Source organism: Thalassophryne amazonica, chromosome 4, assembly GCF_902500255.1.
Source record: "Thalassophryne amazonica chromosome 4, fThaAma1.1, whole genome shotgun sequence".
NCBI lineage: Eukaryota > Metazoa > Chordata > Actinopteri > Batrachoidiformes > Batrachoididae > Thalassophryne > Thalassophryne amazonica.
The window spans coordinates 3481266-3486100 of record NC_047106.1 but is presented as its reverse complement, the minus strand read 5'-3'; the positions used below and the strand labels follow the sequence as shown (position 1 = coordinate 3486100).

Sequence of the window (4835 nt, the reverse complement as noted above, 5' to 3'; positions counted from 1 at the left end):
CTCCAGATGTAGAGACGCTGCCTTGGTCAGGGGCAGAGACATACAAGTTAGATCATGAGGTAATTTGCCAGCTTGGTCACAGTATTTTTTATTTTTTAGTTTTTGCATTTTCAAACTCTAACTATGCCACTAATTCATATTTTGTATGCTTCAATGAATTAATTTGCTTGGGTTTTTTTTTTTTTTTTTTTTTTTGGTGTTTCTTCCTTTACATCAGTTCTCAAACTCATGAAAGTCTACTTTCTGGTGGATCACAATGTGGTTCAGTGAAGAATGGATTTTCTTCTTAAAAAGTCACAACTGAATGAATGAATGAATGTATGTCCATCTCACCTGTCTTCTGTATCTTCCTCTGTCTCACCAACCACCTGCATGTCCTCCCTCAGCACATCCATAAATCTCCTCTTTGTCCTCCCTCTTCTCCTCCTGCCTGGTGGCTCCATCCTCAGCATCCTTCTCCCTATATACCCTGGGTCCCTCCTTTGCACATGTCCAACTACCTCTCTCTTCACCTTATGCCATGTCTCCTTACTTACTCTTGTCTACTTTCTTCATCTCTCTGACAATTCTTTTTCTCCAACCTGTTTTCTCCTTATACCTTCCTGAACATCATTCCAGTGCCAGGTGTCCTTGTCTTCTTTCCTCTGTCCACATGTCACACCCAGTACCTCCTGAGCTGTCTTGTCCAGCATCTCTTCAATATCACAGTACCTACCTCATCTCCCCCATGAATTTCACACGACAGTCCATTTGATCTTTGGTTTAGCTCTCAGGGTAGCAGCTGACTGCTTACAAAGCCTCCAATGTCTTTTAGTTTGCATCTCCAACATAGAATGTTGTCCACCTGTGTGCACCTTCCTTCACTCTTATCTGTCACCCTGTGCTCCTCCTTCTTCTTAAAGTAAGTGGTTTCCATCCTTTTTGCAAAATCAGCTACCATGTGTCCTTCCACATTCCTGTCCTTGATACCATATCTACCCATTACTTCCTCATCATCTCTGTTCCCTTCACCATCATTATATTATATTGCCTTACAATATAAAGCGCCTTGGGGCAACTGTTTGTTGTGATTTGGCGCTATATAAAAAAAATTGATTGATTGATTGATTGATTGAAGTTTGCTCCTATCACCACTCTTTCATGCTTGGGTTCACTCTCCACCACCTCATCTAACTCACTCCAGAAATCTTCTTTCTCCTTCATCTCGCAGCCTACCTGTGGGGCATATGCACTGATGACATTCATCATCATCCCTTCAATTTCTAACTTCACACTCATCACCCTGTTAGACACTCGTGTAACCTCCCACACACTCTTAACATACTCTTCCTTTAAAATGACCCCAACACCATTTCTCTTCCTGTCCTCACCATGGTACAACAACTTGTACCCCCCCCATGCTCCTGCTCTTACTTCCCTTCCATTTTTTCCATCTCTTGCACCTCTCTCTCCCTCATATCAGCCAGCTCTCTCCCTTTACTAGTCAGACTGCCAACATTCAAAGTCCCCACTCTCACTTACACACTTCCTCTTCTGCTGCCTCTGGACACACTGTCCTCCTTTACTTTTCCTTCTTTTCCCAGCTGTACCTTATTTTCCACTCATGCTATGCTTAAAACATTTATAAATAAATAAATAAAAACCCTTCTTGCCAGATATACCCGTGGCAGTTGTTTGAAACTCTGGACTTTGCAGAGCCAGTATGGATTTCTGATTTATGATCTGCATATTTGATTTAACACAGGTTTTACGCCAGATGCCCTTTCTGATGCAACCCTCCTCATGTGTCCGGGCTTGGGACCCTCACTGGCTTTCCCCCGCAGTAACATACCGTGTATAATTACTGGCCTTGGCAGACGGGGCAGCACTGAACATTCAGTCTCTTTTTTTTTTCAGTCCTTTCTCTCAAACCGCCCCCCCTCCCGGTTTGAATCTTGTTTCAAGGATCTTGTTCATGGCTCAGGTGTTTGGCTCAAGTCTCATTTATCACTGTGACTCTCTTCCTGAAAGATTCAAGGAAAGAGACATGCAGAGGACAACGTGTCTCCACGGATTATGTAGCAATTAGCTGTTGATTAAAATCAGCTGCCAGTGCTTTTCTTCTCGCAACATTTCCGCAGTCGAGAATCTGATCAAAGTTGAATCGTACATAACATTTAACACATCGTAAGAAGACACTGAGTTAAATCTGTGTGCACTGAGTCCTTGTGTCCCCTCCAAAGTCCAGCAGTCCTGTGTTTGTCTGTCCTGTTGACATGCAGGTGAAGTGCAAGCTTACAACAATGAGGATAAAATGAAAATCAAAAATGCAGTCATCTGGAACAGTGTTTTCCCATCCTGGTCCTCAGCACAGTGGATCCACTCAGTCAGGTGTTTTCAGCTAATCAACAGTTGACTGAGTGGATCTGCTCTGATTACTTTAGGGACAAATGGAAAATGTGCAGTACTTTGGGTGCTGAGGGCCAGGATTGGGAAAAGCTGATGTAGAAGTGTTCAAGTACATTTCTGTCTGCACTCAACCTGGCACATTAGACCTTTACAATGTCCTAAAAACATTGACTTGCAGAGGTGGTCTGGGGGGGGGGGGGGTGCACGTGGGCCTGGGCATGGCCTCATGTAATGTGATCACAAATGATGCCGGAGCATCGAACTCAAACATCAGGTCTCTGAAATGACTGTTCAGTTTAACAATGACTGTTCATTCATTTTCTATACTCTCTTACTCCACTTAAGGGTCACGGGGGTATATACATCCAATCCCAGCAATCACAGGGTGTGAGGTAGGGTACACCCCAAACAGGATGCCAGTCTCTCACAGGGCACAGTTGGTATTTATTCTGTTATTACTGCTTGGATGCTTCCTTCAAAGACATTTGGGTTAAAACCAGTCTGGGTTTTCTACTTATTGATGAACATGGATTGTGTTCAATGAGCAAAGCCACAAAATATTTTCTCATCACCTACTGCCTCCATAAAAATCTTGGCATGCGTGCAGTTTGATTGTTTGCTCATTGTTTTGAGAGTACAGCTTTTTTATGGTTAGGTGGGGAGAAGTCATTATTACCAGAGTTCCTCAGTGATTTTCCAGTTCAGTTGTTTTTTTTTTTGGTTTTTTTTTACAAACTGCTCTCACTGTGTCAATAAATATTCTGGTGTCTTTAACCTTCTATAAAATGGTCCATAGAAATTACCACAGGCTATTTTCAATCCCATGTAATAATCCATCCATAATATCCTGTGGAAAAAGAGTTTTCCACTGTTCATCTCAATCATGGAAGCACAAAAATAAAGAAATTGTGCATTTAGTACAAAGTTGGTGGTATGGCACACATTTATTTTTGTTTGCATGAGAGATCTTCAAACATCCTGCTGTTGACATGGAGCGCATACCACCATACATCTCTGTAAAGAATACTTAAAACAGCAACAAAGGGAAGTCAACAAATAACTTGATGCTGCATGATTGAAAGTGAATATTGATACATATCCATGCTGTCACAGAGCTGAGAAGAGTGCACGGAGGCCTGGTATTTTATTTATTTATTTTTTGAGGTGTAATGGCCGTGTGCCTGGACTGTTTACTGAAAGGCCACTCCCATCACTGTCATTTATGTCAATCTTTCTCATCCCTAAAATCAGTAATCTTGCAGTGACATTATTCTTTTTCAAAACAAAACGTGCGCTGTGTTGAGGTAAACATGCTCGGAGCTGAACTCAGAGTGCAGTATGAGTGCAGGCCAGTGGGGGGCAGTCGTGTGAGTTTGGCCTTAATGAGCTCCGAGGTCATCTTTCTGTGTGGTACTCGCTGTCCAGTCTTAGTTCAGGGCGTCGGTAGTGTTGAAATGTTTTTCCTCAGGAGCAGTATATTTATTTTCTGCAGTCCGTGCGCAAGTGTACAGAAAAGCATTTATTTATAGATCTGTGAAAGCTACGTTTTGGAAAAACAAAAACACAAGCAGCCTGTCACTGTCACTTAGCCTCGCTCAGTGTGAAAGCTGTGTTCTCACTCTTCATGCCGCTACCTGAAACACTGTGGCCTTAGCATGCTGGATTCCTGTGCAGGTGTCCAATGAAATCACATTAGCCTGCAGTCCCCACCCTCCTTAAGCTTAACATATCGGTTAAGACGATGCGAGGTTTCGTGTTGATATCAGAACATCTCCTGATGTCACGTCACTGCAGAAACCACTCGCGCATCGTTTCCGTGTCCACTGTAGAATATTGGTGAATGGGATCAGTACTCTGGCGCTAACAACTAGAATGATGAAGTCAGCACCTCTCAACATCTCAGGCCTTAATGGAGACTTCACTGCCTTTGTCCTTAACCATCCATTTCCATTAATTATTCAGGGGGAGAAAGGAAAACCGTTTGAGTGGGTAACACTGATCCAGTGTTCTCAACCAATCTATGCAGTGTAAGTAATAAAATACCGCACACTCAGACGACACAATAAAAGAGATGGAGACAGAGGAGACGCTTGTTAAAAATGTAAGCAGACGGAAGCTACCCGAAGACAACAAAGGGAGGAGGCGGCGGCGGCAGCTCGGGAGTCAAAAGACACGGCAGCGACATCTTAGTGTCCGGGTTAATCAGCGAAACAGGCCGCCGGCAGCTGGTGTTTCAGTGGATCCGCGCAGTCCGCGGAGGGCGCCTGTCTGAGTAGAAGCTGAGTCGATGCGATGTGGCCTCACTGCCGCTGAGTGATGCTAATTGGGATTAGCGCCCGTTGCGCTAAAGTGACACAAAAGGCATCCCGTGACCAGCCTCTCCAGACTCTGAGCACCGTGCTGCCAAACTTTGCCGTATGTTTACTTCTGCCCCCCAAGATCAGCCA

General features: G+C 43.8%; 1 protein-coding gene across 1 annotated transcript in view; it reads left to right on the top strand.

Annotated features, from left to right (window-relative positions):
* bcas3 (BCAS3 microtubule associated cell migration factor) overlaps nt 1-4835 on the top strand; it is a 700663-nt gene that overhangs the window by 445147 nt on the left and 250681 nt on the right.